We start from the raw sequence: 21,375 nt of genomic DNA on the forward strand, positions 1-21,375 counted from the left end.
TATGGATGGTGCGCATTCCTGCCCAGTAGTTCTGTTGCAGGGCAGTAGAGCAACATTGCTTGCAGCACTGTCCAGCACCAAAACCTGCTGAAATGAGGCCCCAAGTGTAATCTCCATTTTAAAGACCAGCTATTTTCTGGTGTTAAAAATTGCCTCTAACTGCAGTTAGCAGCAGTTTTTTTGGTCCTCGAAAGTTCAGGAATCCCCTTATAAATATCGCGAAGTGGGGTTAGCGGACGTTTTTGCACGGGAACGCCTCCCTTGCATGTCATTATCGCTAACAGAAGTGGCGATCTTTAGAATGGACATTTTCGCAGGAAAACTGCTGATAACAGAGGATAGTGGCAGCTCGTACATAAGGCGATACAAATCTTGCCTCAAAACCGTCGGAAAAGTGCCACTATGGCGGCGTTAACTCCTTGTACATATGCCCCTCTGTGTTTATATTCTGTGTCACCCATGATAAGCCAGGGCTTAGAAATGCACTATTCGGATGACCCTAGTTTAACCTTGCTTTCTACTACACACATATGGCTTGTAGAGCAGAAATTAAAAAACATTCTTCACTGTTCCCAATACACGTTATGACTATAGGTAGTTATGTCAATATCTTAATTTCATTTTTATTCTCTAGCTCTTGTTTCCATAGTTTGGAGATAATTTTAAGATGTAAGATTACATTTAGAAGGAGTTTTTCCTATAGAAATGGATTGGCACAAAGCCTCAAAATTAACAAGGTATGTGAATGTGTTTAACAGTTTGTACAGTACAGTGCTGTACTATGCATTTCTTTTGACCCAACAGTCTATGAACAGGAGGGAGGGGATAATCACAGGAAGAGGTAGGTACTCAAAGCACTTTTCAGTGCCGAAGTGTCAAGGACGTTTTGCTGTGCCACAGCTAGAGTTGAGAAATGCCTGAATCAGTGATACTTAACCTTTTGACATCTGTAGGCCCTACTTGATCAATACTGGAAACCGGGTAACACTGAATCATTATTGGAATCCGGGGAACCCCCATGGATTAATTATTGGAAACTGAGGATCCTCATCTAGGCAATTTTGATGATTTGAGCCACAAAAAAGAATAAACAAAAATATAGAACCAAACCTGCATCAAAAAATACTCAAAAGCTAAAATTAAATATTGCATTTAATTCATAAACAAATATACAATAATAAGAATTTTAATAGGAAGGTTGGAGCTTTTCTAAATTCAAATTGAGACCACTTATCATCCATTCTATATTCTGTTTCACTGTTCCTACCAATCAATTTGAGGATACTGACTTAATGTCAAGCCTCCAATCCAATTCCCTTCAAATTATAATTTGTTTTTACATTTTTCATTTTAAATTTTGCTTCTTTGTTTATATACACCTCATTAACCTGTTAATATTCTTTCATTTTCAAAGCAGTCTCGGACCCCCTGATAGTCATCAGCCACTCTGAGGCTGTTATGTGGATTGCTCCACTTCTACCAATGCTCAACACATGGTATGGAAGATGGCTACAGGGTACATTTTATAGGTATGAGCTGGTTCATGAGGGAGAGAGAGAAGGCAGATGGAATATCTTCCTTCCATGTGCCCAGCTCTTACACACTACACGCTGCCCTACCATAACTTTCCAAGTCTAGTGATGCCAAAAACAAAGGCTTCTCTCTTGCTCCATTGCAGCTTTGTTGATTCAAACTAACTGCTCACTAGAATGAATTAAAGTAGTCTTCACAGGGTGAAAGGAGGAGTGGGGCAGCATCTGCAACAGGCAGAAGACTCAGTGACAGACCACCTTCGTAGTAGGTCAACCAATGTTTGGAGTAGCAGACCACCAACTCTGGGTACTTCAGATAGAGGAAAGCAAATCCCCTTAAGTACAGACTATTTATATCTGATATTCATTATGCTGTTGGTTGGGATTAGGTGGATTTCACTTGAAAATAGCCGTGTATTTATCTTGTATGGGCCAGTAGATAACTTCCCAAACAGGGGTTGAGGAAACATGTCTGTACCCATGAACTACAGTCATCTGCCACACAGCGGACAGAGTGGCTGTCACTGGAGTGCAGGGTTCACTGTTCAATCGCCGGCGGCAGCTCAGCTCAGCATCATGTGACTCTGGACAATAGCTCACTTACTTTCCCCGACGGCCCCCAGCGCCTTGAAACCCTTAAGGGGGTGATATGTTTGCACTTTAGAAGTAGAACTTATTGTGGGGGCACTGGGAATTTATATTACTGGTGTCACTGAGTAGGAAAAAGTATAGAATCAGTAAGAATGGTGAAATCAGTGGCTGAGGTATGAACCAGGGACAACTTACCCTTGGAAGGAAGGATATATCCTTCCATCAGTCATGATGCATCCATGTTTGTGACACCATCAGAGTCTGACATAACATCATATCATATATTCTATGACAGTGTTTTTTGATTTTTTTGTGTGAAACATACTATGATGTGATTAGCTACATGTCCACCAGTACTGCTGCATTGATCTAATAGCAATACGGTACCCTCAGCCGGTGTACTGCCGGACTTTCTGTTCTAGTTTTAACATATGGATACAGAATGAGATGATGTGTTCTGATGTCCTGGAATGAATGATACACCCATGCAGTGACCCAAACAACCGCCTGTTGTCTGATTGTGCCATAGTCAAGTTTGGTGTTAGATACTTGAGGCCACATGGTCCTAGGTCCCAATTCACAAAGGATTTGCTATACCTTACCCTTATCAGCTAGGTGTAAACCAAGAGGACTACATGAGTAAGATGAACAGATGTCCGTCCGCCATTGTCACAGGAATTGGGACCGTCCGCCGATATCGTGGCGGTCCCGCCCATGGGATTACAATGCAACTGCCACTGTGGCGGTCGCATTGGGCATATTTGCCATTGAGGCGGGTGCTGCAGGCTGCAGCACCCATCGCAATAGTAAAAATGCAGGGTTTGCATTTCCCTGCACTACGTGGCAGGCACCAGGTGATGCCTGCCACGTAGTGTATGAATATGTAGAGGGGCAAGTCCAGGAGTAAAGTGCGCCTGCTGAAAGGGGGGCCTGCAACAGGTGAACCGCCATTCAAGGCTGGCTGTGGTGAGGCATCCTAATATGGCGGACGGTGCCTGTTTGGCACCTCCACCATTCTAGGTATACATTCCGGGTCCGCAAGGCAATCGGAATGATTGCCTGTGGCGGACCCGTGGCGGACGGACTTCTCGTCCGCCAGCAAACTGCCCACCATCACAATTTGGCAGGCGGAAACGGGCTGCAATTTGGCAGTGAATCCGCCACCAGCAGGCTGCCGGTGGCGGATGCACTGCTATAATAATGAGCCCCATAGTTCTAGAACCTTCTAAAAACTGAATTATTCAAAGCTGTGCTCAAATGACTGAAGTCAGATCGGGGTCGTGATTAACATATATGGGATGTGGTTACTCATCCTATCCGACTGATCTCCATCTTCCACTGCCCACTCTACGCAGTACTCTCTGGTACTGTCAGTGCCCAAAAGTATCCGAAAGGAGAGGTGCAGAGTTTTACAAAATGTCACTATAAATGTATACTCAACATACCAGTCTGATTCATAGGCCTTGTGTCTGTGATTAGTTTAAATGTTAATAAAATATATTTCCTCTTTTAAAACTTCATATTTGTGAATATAGAATACTGCAAAACTGCTTTGTAAGGTATTCTGGAGGTTCTGCAGCCAAAGGCCCTGGTCACCTGGGTATGCCACTGCCAGATGTTGACTGACAAGCTTCTTAACTGAAAGGTTTCATACAAAGCCTTCTGGTAGAGCTGGAGTCCGTCTAGTTTTTGGGTCTGAAGTGAGAAATAACAAATTCAAATCCCTTATCAGCCGCCTGCTGGCCTTTACTCATGTCTTTCTGTGCAGAGGAGATAAAAAACGTAATGACTTTAAGGTAAGCCTTTTCCATCAGCACTCCACGCCAACTGATGGACTTGCTGGCTCTACTTGCAAAGAGAACAAATGCAAAACTGTATTTCACAGTGACGTAACAAGACACAAAAAAAGGACTACAGACAGATTTCTTCCCACTAAACCAGCAGTGCCGAGATGCACCTTTCAACATATTTATTCTCTCCTTTGGAATGTGTTAGAATGACTCTCTCACCATTTATTCATATTTGCAGTACTAATATGTGTATTTTATGTCACTTATATGTAGCATGTCAGTTTTCTCTGCTATGATATATATTTACGACCAGTCTAAAGTGGCTGTTGTCTAGCTATGCTAATGATAATGATTGGTTAGTTTGTATTTATTTGTATAGCTTTGAAGTTGCTGCTCTTTAAAGTTTCTTGAAATCTACCTTGACGCTATAGATCAATAAGTGGTATATTCATAAGGAAATGGTGGATTGCGGCGCTGCGGCAAATTGTGCAATTCATGGCGTTTTGCTCTTTCTATGTGTGCTGCAGAATGTAGCACACATAGAAAAAGCAAAAGTAAATAAAAGTATTTCTCCTTATTTCGTCATTTTAACGCCTGCTCTTGCATGGTGTTAGTTTTTGGCGCTGCCTCAAATTTGCACCTCTTTGTAAATCTGGGATGGTGTCAAAAAGCAATAGGTGCTGCGGTGGGACGCCCACAGCAACGCCCGCTGCACGCCCCTTTCACGCAGATACCTGCATGCCATATTTTGCGGCATGATGCCACTTCGTAAATATGGTGCTGGGCATTGCGCCATCGGAACTTCAGTAAAAGTGACGGTCCGGTGGCACTATCCCCTTCTAATATGCCCCACAGTGTGCCATGTCTTCAGCCGAGGGCCAGTTGTGTAAACGAGCCCCCTCCACCCACGGTCGGGGGCCGCAATGAGAAGAGGCAACTAAGAAATGGAAGCAGAACCTTCTCAGCGGGCAGGCAGGGATGCGGCCTCCTAGGGTGGCTTGGAGCAGTAAATTGAAAATAGGGCTTAATGCAGACAAATGTCCTGTAAAATAACAACCCAAGGGCAGCGAACCGCGCCAGCCGGGGCTGCGGTGGAGGAGTCCAGGGAAGAGGCGTTTGGTCTTCAAAGGATGCACCGTTTCGTGTCGCTTGAAAATGAAGATGGAGAATAAAAGAAAGGACAGAGAGACTTCATAGCTCGGCTCTCCTGTACCAGCCCAATAATTCACCTCAGAACAAAGTAGACTCATAAAAATCCCGGGCACCGTTCATTCCAAATAAATACTCGTTGTTTTCATCTTTCACTCGCAGCAACAGTTTTGCAGGGCTGTGAAAAACGGTTCGATATTAATTCAATGGTGTTCAATTTGTGGGGTCAGCGTTTAACTCGCTGAGCTGTGCTGCTGGTTCGGTGAGTTAGATCAGGGTAGTTTACAAGAGAAACATTGAATGAGTAAAATCTAATCACAAAACTTAAATACATCAGATGACGAAATCGAAAAATACAGCAAAATCAGAGACTGCTCCATTAAAAGCAACAGGGTACCAGCAGGCAGTAGCTTGTCTGCGGGGTGCGGTGCACAGGGACAGGGCCCTCCTCCCAGCCGGCTGACAGGAGGCCTGGCCGGGCTATTGGTCCTCCCCAGAAGAAGTTCTGTCTACGTATAAAACAAGCACTGGCATAGCCAATAGGTCTCGGCTTTGGGACCTTTTAAGTGTTTAGCGAAAGCTAATGGCTTTGTCAATGTCTTTAAGCTCTGTTGTAGAGCATTGTGGCTGCTGTGCAGCATGTTAAAAAGTGTTCTAGGCATTTTTGTCACCTTACATATAAGCAAGAAAACATTTTGTACAAATGAACGACCTTGAGAGGCAAGAAGGGCTGGTATGGAGTTAGTGGCATGATACTGACTCTGCAGCAGCCCTCCTGACCCTTCAGGGTTGTCAGTCTGTCATGAGATCTACCTTTTTGTCTGGATGGATGGGTCCAGCGGAGGCTGGATGGCCGAACGAATGAATGAACAGATGCATCAATGGAATTTCTGTGGCTATTCGAAATAATCAAAAATGGATGAAAGGATGGAAAGGTGAAATGGCAATGAATAGGTGGGTGGGAGGATGACTAGACCGCTGAGTGGATGTAATGACGAAGGAAACTCTTCATGGAAGGGTCGGGTTTATTTGGTTTACTCACACAGTGTCATTAGAGGTTTGGTTCAAAGGAGGGGGGGGGGGTTGTTTTCGTTTTCTGACTGCATCCCTGAAACTACTTTTAAAATACTTCAGAGTCCATCTATAAATGCATCTGATGGTGAGTAACACAAGATGCGATGCTTTTATTTTCCCGAAAAATAAAACACTCCAACTAAAATCGCACTTGGAAATGTATGGACTTGCACTTCCTTCTGACCTCAAATCTACGATAGTAACATTTAAAAAAAATAATAATAAGGAACACAGAACTAAGAGTTGTGTACTTATCGTGTTTGGCATTGACTATATAATTGGCACTAAAGATAGAGAAGATAAAAATGACTACTGTGTGGTAAATATTCACGGACAAAAGCGTAGTCCCAAAATGACCTCTTGGTGAACCTTGGTGAGTTTCTGAAGTGGAGCAGAGACCCTGAGACCCTGTCTTTAAAATATTCTTCACAGCTGCCACAGTACTGCTGGCTAATAAAGTACCACACCCAATTGCCGCCATTAAAGTAGACATTAATGCAGTGTTTCCCTGCACGTAGACCTACTAAATCTTGTTACTTCTTTCCCAGTTCCTTAAACAGAGGCAAGGGAGCTGTAATTAGGTTATTTTTCTTCTTTCTTTGAAGGGGACGTAGCCGATCTAAAACTCTTCCCCTGCGCAATAAATAAGGTGCTCACGTGTCCCGATGCTCATACAAACTTAGAAGTAGGGGTGGGCAAAATTTGCGAAATTCACGAAATTCACTTTCGCAAACTATCACGAAAATGTTAAAAAATCTCCGCAAACACGCGGAAATATTGCAAAGACGCGGACGTTTTTTTCCCGCCCGTTCGCGGTATTTCTGCGTGATCGCAGCTCGCCAACTTACCCATGCGGTTGCTCACGGGTGCGAGATCTCAATCATCTTATACTCTCGTGGTGCATGATCACGAGAAGAAAGACGTGATCGCGCGACGAATGACGTGATCACGTGACAAATTATGTTAATGCGGGCGCGAACTGTCACGAGACAGCACAAATGGCTACCAACAATCCAACATCTTGTGGAGAACGCGACCAGATCGGGAAAACTTGTCGGCGAACGTGGGGATTCAGGTAAGGCGATCACGCGAGAATGTATTTTTTTACAGCGCGAGCAAGAAAAAAAATTCCGGTAAGATGCGGATTGCAGAAATTGTGACATTTTCGCGCTCTCCGCGGGATGCGAAAATGTCATATTATCGCAATTTCCCCAAGCGGAACAGAATTTTAGCCCAGGCCTACTTAGAAGCCAACAAGCATAGGAAGTTAGGACAGCGCACATCTAAGAAATGAATCCACTCACAGAACAATGGTCCGCAAACTCCTGAAGATGCATTTCACGGTGTGACAATAAGGTACAAGACTGTTAGATTACAGCATGTTACAAGATTATTTGCCTCGGAAGTCACCGAGCCCGCTTTATTTGCCACCATATACTAATGTAGTTGGCTACAATATGGTGCGCGCCTCATACCACGTCACTGTCGCCGTCACACTGCTTTCCACAGACGCAAACATACACAATATGAAAACAAGTCACAGGAAACATACCTAATGTAAATTAAAGTACAACGTCTCATGAGTGGTGTGCACGCGCAGTAAGGGTGAAAACAGGACCACCTGAAGCCACGACCACCCCACAGTCCCGCTTGTAGCCTCAACTACCCCACAGCACCACCTGAAGCCACCCAGTCCTACCTGGGAGCCGCTCGTGTTGGTGGTCTCAGTCCACTGCTGTCAGTGAGTGGGCGCACTTTCACTCGTTGTCTAGCCACCCCACAGTGACCACAAGCACCCTTACATTTAACAATAAGGTATCTTACTTACACCCTTAGAAATGGCAGCACTGGGGAATGTAGCGCTATAAAACACTGTTCTCATCATCTCTAGGCACTACTGTTGGTGCCAGGTTCCATGTGTTTTAGAAAGGCTCTCTCGTCCCCTCCTTCCATCTCTTCGACCTTCATCCCTTGAAGAGGGTCCGTTCTGGGGCCCCTAGGGGCTCTCCTCACAGCGCGCCATGCTGCTGCCAGCCCCATCTTCCCTCAAGATGCCCCCCCCCCCACTGCACCGGGACCCAGGGGTCCGAGGATCCCACTCCCGGATCTCACCTCGCACTCTCGGCTCTATTTCCTGAAGAACTCATTGTTATCGAACTTGCTGCGCTGATCCGGCACCACCCGTGGCATGGTTGTATCCGGGAGGGAGGGGGCCCCCGGAGAGATGGTGCCGGCCCGGGTCCCTTGCCCCGCTGCGCTCTGCCCGAGTCACAGGAAACATACCTACTGTAAATTAAAGTATAGCGTCCCATGAGTGGTGTGCACGTGCAGTAAGGGTGAAAAAAAACAGCGATCTCAGAGGGATGGTGGGGGCATTACTGCCACCATGCTTCCGCTTCCGGTAACGAGCCGTGTTGGACAGGCCAGGCAAAAAAGAGTGCAAATCCACTCAGCCAATCTACTCAGCCAATCAGAGGAGAAGACAAGCATTTACAAATGCAATAGGACTCATATTTACGCGAGCCATATTGCATTGTAAACAAAACTGCGGTCGTGCAAGAAGGCAGGAACGGGAGTGGGTGGGGGGGGGGGTTGTGGTGGCCAGAGAAGTGACGGACTGCAGCAGGGAACGGGGGGAGGCAGGGGAACAGAACTGTATTGAAAGTAAAGGGGCCGATAGCCATGGAGGGACCAAAATGACGCCATGGCCACCAGGAGGCGGGACTAACTTGCCGAACACTAATCAGAATGCGGCATTCACAATTTCGGCCAAGATAGCCGGGAAAGTGGGCGGAGCGTCCCCCATTATACTGTATGCAGCATCTCTCGACGAGACAGCACATGCGCTGTCCAGGCAGAGACCTAAAAACGTTTCGGGATGTATCAGATCTTGAGTGGGGTACTTATGGAAGCTGAGGCATAGAAAGAGAAGGCAGCGCTGTCAAGAAATCGCATTGTTGCCATCAGAGTAGGAAAAAACGCAGATTACACCTTAATTTCAAATGCTGAGTTTAAACTGAAGCCGAGGTTGAGCTGGGAGAGTGTGGTAAAACCACATTCACATGTTATTGCGCGTTTCGAAGTATCTAAGTTAGAACAGTGCCGTGGCATCCGCTAAAGTCTCAAGGGGCAGCAATGGGTTTATCCCCCTGAGCAGTTTCACTCCACGGTTAATCTGACTATGTCAGAACGAAGGCCTGAGGTAAAGCTACACGAGGCACAACTTTTTCCGTCCTTGGGTTCCAGCATGAGGGAGATTTTTATGTCCCTTCTTTAACAAATGCTTCCTGTAGCGCTTCATTCTTTATGGAAAATCTTCAAACCTTCAGCGCTGGTTCTACTAGCTCCAGTGCAGGGTTTTCAGGCGTACAGGTGTTCCACACATCTCCAGCACAGGTGAACAGCAATATGTCTTATTGGAGCCGGTCCCCAGGATTTCCCAGCAGCAGAACCTGCTATCTTTGCCCACAGGACATGCTAGATACTCCACAGGAGCGATGTTCCAGAGGGGCCACTGGGACTAATATCCTGATGTAACTGGTGTATTGGTTTCCATTCACACAGAGAATCAGCTTCCTTTTCTATAGGAACTTATGGACACTCCAAACACAGGGGGGATGCTCTGCAGAGGCAAGGAAGTGTCATTAACAAAATGAGATCCATATAACCTTGAGGGTCACCTATAGAGTGGATACCTGATGTAGCCAGAACTTAGCAAATCTGCAAATACAGTGAATTTCAAGCAATAGCAACCCCATTGATTTCGCAGCCTCTGTACTCTGGCATGAATCTCACGTTGGAAAGCGGCCGAGATTTACGAGTGGGCTTAGTGAACAGCTACGTTTCTCACAAATGGAAGCTACCTTAGTGATTTGACAATTGTTTCTTCTCACCTCCCCTTCCACTTTCTTCTGTCCACCAATTTCTGTCTCTACCCTCTACCCTTTGACTTTCTTTCCCATCGCTTTCCTCTACACTAGGCCCTCTCCCCTCCTAACATTCTTTTCATCTAGATTTCTCTTTCACTTCCTTCTGTTTGCTATGATTAGCACCTATCCTAATTTTGCATACTGTACTTCTTAATAGCAATTGCCAAAGTGGTTTTGCTGTCACAATGGAATATTACTTTTCACAATAGGATCTGAAGTGCAAACCTTTGCTGTCTTTGTATTGCAGCTCCTTTCCTGACTTTGCACTCCTTTGTAGATTGTGAAATGAGACTAGGCATTTGCAAACTCATTTTCACCGACAAACAGAATTTCATAAATATTGTGTCGGTGTAGCCTGATATTCTAAAGATTTGCAACAAATAGTGGATTTCTAAGGAATTTAAAATCCAGTGCATTTGCAACTAATGTACATAGGCATAAGTCACACATTAGCTAATAGGTAAGATTCGCTAACGGGCTAAGAGAGCTACATTGTGATTAACAAATATTTGCTAGCAATATTGCAGTCATTTCTATTCTGCCCTCCCCACTATACTTTTCGCTTATCCTGTAACTCCAGTAACTCCATTCTCTTACTCGCTGTCTTTTCATGTTTGTTCCTCTCACTGGCTTCTACGCTAGTTTGCACCCGATCATTTTCATCTTGGTTTATTTTCTACTTATGTCTGTCCCGTGCCTCTATATTTATTCCCAGATCCCTTTCTTTCATTCCTTCGCTCTTCCATTATCGCTTCCTTATGCTGTGTCCTTTCTTTGTTTCACGTCCTTTGGCTGTGTCCTTTCTTTGCTTCCCTTTCACTTTGTCTTCAATTCTTGATCCCTCCCTACTCATATTTCTGTCTCTCAGAATTCCTTACCTTTACAGCCACCCCATCCTCATCCTCTCCAGAACTCTGCAGCTCCAATTTCTCTTTCTGATCTTTTCCCACCACTTATTCATCTCCTCCACCCCTGAAACCTCATGAGAACTTTCTCTGGTGTGTTTCCATAACATGCCTTGGATTTGTACTTAAGGTATGTACCTTTTATTCAAACATGATATCTATTTTTGAAAATATCTTAAAGTACAGCGGACACGAAAGTCGAATCGAATCAAGAACAACAATCTCTTAACCTGGGCCCTCCCTTGCCCATGAAAATCCCTTGCGGGTTGGAACCCACCCAAAATATGCCACCTACAACAGGGGCTGGGCCCTTATCTGTCAATAAGTACTGATATATCTTTTTCACACACTAAGTTGCCTTCATGACCACTATTATCAATAGTAGTGATCACCATTTATTTTCTTGAATCAGACATATTTTTCAACCTTTAGCCTCGGGGCTCGCATTCCCTGGACCATTTTGGGCCCCGGGGACCCCATTCCCTGGGGACTGACCTTGAATCAGACATATTTTTCAACCTTTAGCCTCGGGGCTTCTATTCCTTGAACCATTTTGGGCCCCGGGGACCCCATTCCCTGGGGACTGACCTTAAAAAAAAAATGTGTATAATAAAATGGGAGGGGGGCGCGCAGCCCCACTCCTGGGCCGATTTAGGCTCCAGGGACCCCATCAGCCAACGCCTGGTCTTTATTTATTTTTTTAATCATTAAAAGGGAGAGCAGACTAGCGACCCACCTCCCTGGCCATTTTCGGCCCCGGGGACCCCATCCCGCCTGGCCAGGCTTGTATATATTTTATTTAAAAGGGGAGGGGGCTGCGCAGCTCCCCTTCTTGGCTAACATCGGTCCCCGGGACCCCATCCCCTGGGGCCTGGCCACTTTGTTGGGGACTGTGGGGGTAGCCTGAAGGCCACCACCTGCCCTGCCAGCTCCCCGCTGCTTGCTGAAGCCGGCATTGCTTTGAAAACCAGTGAGCTGCAAACATGCATGCAGCTCCCTGGATCTCAAAGCAATGTCTGTTTCCCTGCTCGCTTGACAGTTGGCAGAGAAACAGATAAGCTTTGCTTTTAACAATCAAGAGCATTTTCTCCTCTTGCTTGCCGTAAGCAGAGCTGAGTTTGTTATGGCTAAGCGGTAGCGGTGCTGTGCCCCAGGGGCGGGCACCCTGGGACATTACTGGAGCTGGCCCTGGGGAGTGGCGGTCCCCAGGGCCATTTAGGGCTCCAGGAGGGGGGCCCCTCCTTTCTTCTTTTAGGACCTGCCCCAGGGAGGGCGGTCCCTGGGGACAAGAACAGCCCGGGAGGAGGAGCCACGCATCCCCCAGCTCCCCTACCATTTTAGAGGAGGTGGTCCCCAAGGCAGGGGGGTCCAAGAGGTTCCCCCATATTATTCTAATTAGCCCTGGGAGATGGCAGTACCCGGGGCAAGGGGGGTCTGCGAGGCCCCAAACATTATTGGAATTAGCCCCAGGGAGGTGCTGGTCCCAGGGCTAGAGGCACAGTGGGCATGCCCTTATACATAATTAAAAGTGCTCCGGGGAGGTGGCTGTCCCCAGGGCTTTGATAAGCCCTAGGAGGGGGACCCCGTGCGCGCCCTCACATATTTATCATATTCCCACTGGACCTGGCCCACCGGAGGTTATTCTAAAGCAACCGCGTGAGTCCGCACTTGTATTTTTTTTTAAATTGTGCCGCGGATTCATGGCTCCATCGGCGAGTCCATGGTAAAATTTTTTAAAAAAATGCTTTTTACCCCCAACGGGGCAGATGCCAGCAGGTAGTTATAGTTAGTACCATATTTCTATATGTCTATGGTGTAGTTTCACGAATCTTAACATTTTCCCCAAAAAGTGTCAAGTTGGATCTTGTTGTGCATGGAAATTTCGGGGTGATCCGTTAAGCGGGGGCCGAGAAAAATGGAGGTTAAAAAAAAAGTGTGTTTCCTATGGTAATTCCCATAGACTCTTTAGACACGCCTACAGCCCGAATCGCTGGATGAAATCACTAGGCCTGGGCCAAAATTCCGTTCCGTTCGCGGAAATTGCGATAATTTGGCATTTTCGCGTTCCGCGGAAAGCGCAAAAATGTCAAAATTTCCGCATTCCGCAGCTTAGCGATAATTTGTTTCTTGCTCGTGAGGTAAAAAAATACATTCTCGCGTGCGCGCGATCACCTTACCTGAATCCCCGCGTTCGCTGACAAGTTTTCCTGACCCGGTCGCGTTCTCCACGAGATATTGGATTGTTGGTAGCCATTTTGCGCTGTCTCGCAACAGTTCGCGCTCGCATTGTCGCCCGATCACGTCATTTGTCGCACGATCACGTCATTCTTCTCGCGATCATGCACCGCACGAGTATGAGAAGATTGAGATCTCGAACACGTCATTCTACACCGCGAGCGAGAGCGTGAGGACACGGGCACGTCTAATCGAACGCGAAAAGGAGAAAGAAACCCTGAACATGTCATATCCAACGCGACAGGGAGCGAGAGAAAGCGATCATGTCATTTTCGACACGCCATCGACATCCGGCGGAAGTAATGTGAAGCTCGAGGACTCGAACATGTAACATTTTCAATTTGGAGAAGAATATCAGCTCTAGCAGCATGAAACCTTCTGCAAATGATGATTTTGGATTAAAACAACTCCTCAGATTGACATTTGGCTGTCCTTTTTTGTGCAAGGAGTCCTTTTTAGGTCTCGCCTGACCAGCGCTTTAGCGCTGGCTCTGGCGAGACTTATAGTAAGCGCGTTTTGGAAGTGCAAACAGTGGCTTTGCAGGCCTCCAACTACAGTGCATGTGACCCGTCCGGGCGCGCGCACCATTTGGAGTCCTGCAACCACTTGTTTACTTTCACTTTAGCCGTGATTCATCGCACCATTTGGCAGCCTGCGTGCCCGCCCCCACTCCCCCTCCCACTCCGTCAGCTTCAGTGCGCGCTTGTTTAATCCTGCGATGAATACTTGCAAATCACGCCTCGTTCTTTTCTTCAAGGAGTGTGCATTTTCTCTTTTATCAGGAGCTAAAAGATATTTAAACGTGTGGCGCGTTCTGGGTGAAGCGTGCAGCAGTTTGGGATTAACCCTTGCAGGAATGTGATTCTGTCCAGATGGCAGGGATTTGCATGTAACCTTTGACCTCTCCTCCGTACCCCACAGGTCGAGCAATTCACAAACGTTTTCGCAGACAGTGTGACTATCAAACGTGAGGGGTTGCTAAAACCCCTCTCGCCCCCACACACACACACACACACACACACACACACACACACACACACACACACACCCCGCCCCCCCCCCCTCTAAGTGCAAGCAGGCGCTGTAAAGCCTCGCGCGGTAAGCAGCTGCGCCCCAAATTTCATCTTGTCTATGAATGACGGTTCGGCTTTTTTGAAAGACTGAATATGCAATAATTACTCAAGCTGTTCTGCACACAAGCAATGTATACAAAGTCAGTATACAAATATGCTTTTCGTTTCTCCCTGTTTACAAAGTTGGGCAACTTAGCTGATCGACTGTATTCTCCATAGTTTTTGCAACAAAAAAAATCTCTTACAAAAATCTCCTTGTTTTTTTTTATTGAAAAAAACACTGAATGTTTAAAGATTGGAAAGTAAAACAATCCCACTAAATTGTATTTTAATTCCTTCACAAATCCCATGTTTTCCCCGAGCTGCCTCAGCGCTTGTTGCTCATCACATGGGAGAGTGCGGTTTCTACTGCAAAGACTTCGAAGTGGCGCCTCGTTGTTTCTTCAACGTTTTCTCTTTTTCAAACTTTCGTTTTGATTTGTAGTTGTTACTTCAAAGTTGGTGCAACAAATCAGAAAGTGGGCTTCACTGTGCCAGCCATGCCCGGTTTGGCAGTCTCCAGCAGCCTGGGTTTTGTCATATCTGCCTACATTTATTTACCTCACCCCGTCTCCCTCCCCAGCCAGTGTTTGCTTACCCTGTGCCCTATTATTTGCATGTGTTTGACAGGTCTGGCCACACCTCTCAGTCTATAATTACATCGTGAGCTTGGTCGTTATTTGCATCGGTTTACGCATTTCTGCCTGCATTTATTTACATCTCACTCAAGCTGTGCTTGGTGATTATTTGCCAATGTTTGCACAGATATTGCGGAGTATCACTCACTTGTTCACCTTACAAGTACAACATTCTTACATATTGGGGCTCTCAGCGAGACCCTCACCGATTCATTTGACATATTTTGCCCTGGGAAACAAATGAACCGTTTTGTGTTTGTCCGTCACTGTAATCAACACGTGTTGCGATTAGCTCCTCAAATAAAGTATACAGAATGATGAAAGGCTGCCTGGACGTAAAACAGAACTTAAGGCCATCAGAGTGCACGCTGAGTTTGCAAGGTAATCCACCTTCAAGCTGTCTGGCAGAAAATATGTTGGTTTCCCTTTAAATTCTGGCCCACATAAAGCACCTCAGTCTGACGGGGAGATACGACACGCTTCGCTCGAAAAGGAATGTGAAAACAATACCTTTCTAAGGAGCCAGGTGTGCGCTGCATACATTATTAAGTGGCCATCTATGCAATTTAGTAACAGCCGACGGCCCCGGACCCTGCATCCCCCACCACCCACTGGAAAAGTTCCCGCCTTTCATCACAGGGCCTCTCTCGGAACCCCCGCATTTGACACGGTTTCTCCTCACAGGCACTGGAGGAGCATCAAGGGCGTGTGTTTTCCGCCCCAGGGGCTCTCAGAGGTGCATTGTGGGCTGTGGGCGCGCTAACTGGGTAACGCACTACACATGTCCCGCTGCTGCCCTGGGGCTTCCATTCATGAGGAAGCTTTCTCCTACCCCTGCTGTGCTTTTTAACCCTGATCTGCCATGGGTTTGTGGGTACCCCCCTACGATTTCGGTTTCTGAAGACCAGACACTGTTTTACCCGAGCCAGTGGTAGGAATAACTTCTCGCCATGCGCGGTTGGCAGTAAATAGGCCTGGGCACCAACATAAAAGCGGCCTGTGCCACAGCTGACTGAAGAGAGGGCATTCCCGTGCATCCACCTATGGATTTTTGTGAGTTCCCAGATTTACTAAAGCTAGGAAACCTGGAAATAAGTCAACAAGCTATGCCTATATCTTTCTCCTCATTATTTCCCTTTACCATGTGTGCCTTCGTTTGCAGATCGAGGCGGTTTTAACTTGCACAGACTCGCTGCTTAGGTTTGTACAGACTCGCTGTATAGGTTTTTTGCGAGCTGTGGACGGCTATGCATGTGTTCTTGCTGTAGGCAATGTGTGTGGTAATATCAGGGAAATCTACTGTGCAAGCAGACCGGGCCACATACAGACCCATCAGACTACCCCCAACCCTGTCACAATGGGCCGTCAACCAGGGCCTCTGGTGGCGCGGGCGGGGCCGGTTAACAAACATCGTTTTTCACTGGATGGACAGAAATGTGCCACCCTTCTACTGATCAACGAAACGATGCAGCAGGGGTCTTTCCATGGTCCCCAGACGGCATCCTCGATGATCTGCCTTTGAACACAAACATCACCCCCCTCCTCCCCCTTACCAGAATCACCGGCTGGTGCCAAGTTGTTTGTTGGAGTGGGGGCGTGGCAGCAGGGGGTGACCGGTATCTGTGAGGGCAAGGAAAGTGGTTCATAGGGTGTTAACAGCGTCTGCAACACGTTGTGAATGATTGGAGGCGCTTTCGACTGAATCACTGGAGCCAAGGCAGAGGAACTGCTGCTCGCAGGGCCCGACCTTTCTGCAGAGAGCTCCGTGAGGCCCCTGAAGTTTGGCACCCAGGGCCTGGGCCCAGCTCACCTACCAAAAGCCGACCCTGGTCGCATCTCACTTTCATGGAAACAGTGAGAATAGCACCGCCTCTACTACAAGTAAATATGAACAAGCATTTGCAATGCAGTAGGTCTCGCATTTACGCAAGCTTGAGCTATTACCATTGCAAATAACAATGCCTTTTGTTTTAAAAACTTAAATAAAGGGCATTGTCATTTACAATACCAATAGCTTAAACTCAAGTAACTGCGAGACCTATTGCATTGCAAATGCTTGTTTTAAAAGGTGGGGAGAGGGAGGAAGTGACACAGAATCTCCAACTTCCTGTTCCTGTCCAGCAGGCTCCTCCCAGTGCTTTGTCCATCTCCTGCTCATTTTGCCTTTGGATTTTGAGCTGGAAAGATCACTCTTTTTGTCTGCTGCATCATTGCAATTGGATTTGAGGATTTTTTGAATAGGATATTTTACAAGTAAGTGGTTGTTGTGTCTGTTTGATTGTGGGCATTGCAGTTGTTGTAACTACAATTTATTTTTGGTAACTATCATCATTCCTTTTTTTAAAAATGTTGTGGGTAGTAGTAGTCAGTAGTAGGCCCGAGCTAGTCATGGGCATGGCCTCATGGGTGTGTGCATGATGAAGCAACTGTTCCTTTGGTGTTTTTTGAATGTATTTCATTTTCAAGCATCATTTAGGGCATGGATGGCATTGGATTGAGTTGGGGAAGTGTGTTTTTTTGGGGTGGCCTTTCTGATGTTGTTGGGCCTGGCCATGTGGCTGGTGGCCATTTTGAAGCCTAGGCCTGCAAGCTTGCCTGGCCTTGTCTGCCAACAGGCCTGCTTTCATCCACTAGAATCAGCGCAGGTAGCCACAGCTTTATTATTCAAGTGTTTTCTGTGTGGTCTGTTGAATTTAGACATCATTTAGGGCATGGATGGTATTAGATTGAGTTGGGGAAGTGTGTGTTTTTTTGGGGTGGGCTTTCTGATGTTGTTGGGCCTGGCCATGTGGCTGGTGGCCTAGGCCTGCAAGCTTGCCTGGCCTTGTCTGCCAACAGGCCTGCTTTCATCCACTAGGATCAGAGCAGGTAGCCACAGCTTTATTAATCAAGTGTTTTCTGTGTGGTCTGTTGAATTTAGACATCATTTAGGGCATGGATGGCATTAGATTGAGTTGGGGAAGTTTTTTTTTTTGGGGTGGGCTTTCTGATGTTGTTGGGCCTGGCCATGTGGCTGGTGGCCTAGGCCTGCAAGCTTGCCTGGCCTTGTCTGCCAACAGACCTGCTTTCATCCACTAGGATCAGAGCAGGTAGCCACAGCTTTATTAATCAAGTGTTTTCTGTGTGGTCTGTTGAATTTAGACCTCATTTAGGGCATGGATGGCATTGGATTGAGTTGGGGAAGTGTGTTTTTTTGGGGTGGCCTTACTGATGTTGATGGGCCTGGCCATGTGGCTGGTGGCCATTTCGAAACCTAGGCCTGCAAGCTTGCCTGGCCTTGTCTGCCAACAGGCCTGCTCTTTCATCCACTAGGATCAGAGCAGGTAGCCACAGCTTTATTAATCAAGTGTTTTCTGTGTGGTCTGTTGAATTTAGACATCATTTAGGGCATGGATGGCATTAGATTGAGTTGGGGAAGTGTGTTTTTTTTGGGGTGGGCTTTCTGATGTTGTTGGGCCTGGCCATGTGGCTGGTGGCCTAGGCCTGTAAGCTTGCCTGGCCTTGTCTGCCAACAGGCCTGCTTTCATCCACTAGGATCAGAGCAGGTAGCCACTGCTTTATTAATCAAGTGTTTTCTGTGTGGTCTGTTGAATTTAGACATCATTTAGGGCATGGATGGCATTGGATTGAGTTGGGGAAGTGTGTTTTTTTGGGGTGGCCTTTCTAATGTTGTTGGACATGGCCATGTGGCTGGTGGCCATTTTGAAGCCTAGGCCTGCAAGCTTGCCTGGCCTTGTCTGCCAACAGGCCTGCGTTTTCATCCACTAGGATCAGAGCAGGTAGCCACAGCTTTATTAATCAAGTGTTTTCTGTGTGGTCTGTTGAATTTTTAGACATCATTTAGGGCATGGATGGCATTGGATTGAGTTGGGAAAGTGTGTTTTTTTGGGGTGGCCTTTCTGATGTTGGTTGTCTTAAAGACATGCTTTTGTTGTATGTGTCTGGTGTGTTGGTGTGCAATGCATGCACCCTGCAGACCTTTTTGGGGCCTGTGAATGTTCGTATTTCCATTTTGTTTCATTAAAAAGGCATAGCAGTGTGCTTTAGCATGAATCCGTTACCTGGCTTTTATAGGCCTTTTGTCAGCTCCTGGTGTTTCCAAGGCCCCCAGCTTGTTTGTGATTTGTGAGTATCCATGTGGGTGGTGGCCTTTTTTTGTGTTTGGACTGGGAGTTATTAGTGTCCTGCTTTTGCCATAGGCCTGCATGGTTTTCCTATTGGCTATTTGGCTAACTGCTTCCATCCATCCACCCCCTTTGCCAGCAGCAGCTCCATGGATGCTGAGATGCTCAAATAATTTAATGGCAAATAGGTTCCACCCCACTTCCATTACATTTTTATTTTGGTGGTTAATATTAACTTTCCTATCCTTCCTGAGAGTGCAGTGTATGACTGTACACAGTAGTATAACATAGCCCTAGTTAAAAAAAAAAGTCATAAATGGCTAGACTATCTTTTGTTTGCACTAGTACAGTACTAAGTAACTGAACCACAACAACAAATGCAACATTTCACTGATGTTCTTCTCCTGGCTTATTTGCTTTTAGGTGCACAAAAGACAGAGGAGGAGGTGTCATCAGCATCACCCGGCTACCCGTTGTACTGCCAGCCAGACAGAAGTCCTGCTGCACATCACGTCCACGTGTGACCAGAACTTGTTGTGCATCTGCATCCTGCATGACATCTGAAGAAGATGGCCCCAAAGAAAGGTACCAGGTCCAGTACCAAGAAAGTTGCCGGTGAGAAGAAGGAACAGAAAAAGGAAGTGCCATTAACCACGACTGGTGGTGTGCCGGCCAATGTTTTTTTTGGCACCAAAAAAGTTACGCCTGCAGCAGCGTTGTCCGGGTTCCAAGCTGGGAGCAGCACAGCGGTCCAACCCCACCAACCTAGGCCCAAGGGCTTTAGTGTCGCAGAGGTAGCCAGTCTACTAACGAGCAGCGATGTTGAAGAAATGTCATTACCGCAAAGTAGTACACAATCAAGTTCAACGCAGGCGCAAACTCAGCAGATCAGCAGATCAGTGTGCAGCCGTAACAAGAACAGCAGCAGCCGCAACAAGAACAGCAGCAGCCGCAACAAGAACAGCAGCAGCCGCAACAAGAACAGCAGCAGCCGCAACAAGAACAGCAGCAGCCGCAACAAGAACAGCAGCGGCTGCATCAGCCCACCATAGTAGTTGTTGCTCCTGACGTAGGGGCATTTCAGGAAATCAAGCTTCCTGCAGACAAAGTGGAGCAAAGTCAAACCACTGTTTCAGAAGATCTATTGTCTTCCAGACCACCAGCAAGGAAAAGGAGGCTTAGTCCATCATCTTCTTCTTCAAGCCCCGCTTCTGATGATCATGATGCTACTTGGCTCCCACAAGCTCAGTCTGAGAGTGATATCCGCCACAAGACAATGCTTCTGAAAAGGAAGGTCCCAGAAAAACTTAGAGTTATGGAGGTAGATATAGAAGAGGGGGGTGATGATGATGATGATGTTGATGAAGACGAGCCAGTCATCACGCACATTACTCCCGCCCCAAAGGGATTGGAGACCAACATTCTCACCCTATCCAGAAAGGCTGCTACTGAGCGGGATGTAGCACGGATATCACCAACACAGGTTACACCACCACTACCTCCCGCTGCCATATTTTCCAAGGCCCGGCAGAGACCTACATCCAGCTCAACCATCTCAGTAGGTAGTGGTAGTAAAAGTCACAGTCTAGGTGCACAGGGTCACATTTCAAGCACACTCTCCAGTTCATCTGGTATTGAAAGTGGCACATCCAGCCGTGCCAGAAAGTTCTCCTCCCCAGTTTGGGACTTCTTTTCTGTTAGCGCCAAGGAGGAGAACGTTGCTATATGCTCAATTTGTCGGCAAGGTGTTCGGCGTGGTAAGCTTGGTACAAACTATGGTACCGGAGGACAAGCAAGTCATCTCAGAATACACCACACTATCATGTGGGAGGATCACCTACTTAAGTTAAAAGAAAGTAGAAAAACTCAACCCATTGAAGTTGGTCAGGATGAATCAGGGAGCGATATTATTGCGGTGGCAGGTGAAGAAGAGGGAGGCATTTCTAGCCCTGTCCCCAGTAGTGCAGTGGGAACGCCCACATCCTCTTCAGTAACAATAGAGTGGCACCACAGTAAGAGCCATACTCTGAGTCAGGCTGAGAGTGAGACACCAAGGCGACCGAGTACCGCAATGAGACAATCTGTGTCGTTGAGCCTTAGTGGGTTAATGAAAACAGCACCACAAAGGAAAGTAATCCAGCCTACCATTGAGAGCATGTTTAGGTTGAAGGGGCAGTTCCAACGCAACCACCCAATGGCACGATTGTACAATGCGAAGCTGGCTAAAATGTTAGCGCTGGACCTTCTTCCTTTTTCATTTGTGGAAGGGGTGGGTTTCCTTGAATTTGTGTCTGCC

Source organism: Triturus cristatus, chromosome 5_1, assembly GCF_964204655.1.
Source record: "Triturus cristatus chromosome 5_1, aTriCri1.1, whole genome shotgun sequence".
Lineage (NCBI taxonomy): Eukaryota > Metazoa > Chordata > Amphibia > Caudata > Salamandridae > Triturus > Triturus cristatus.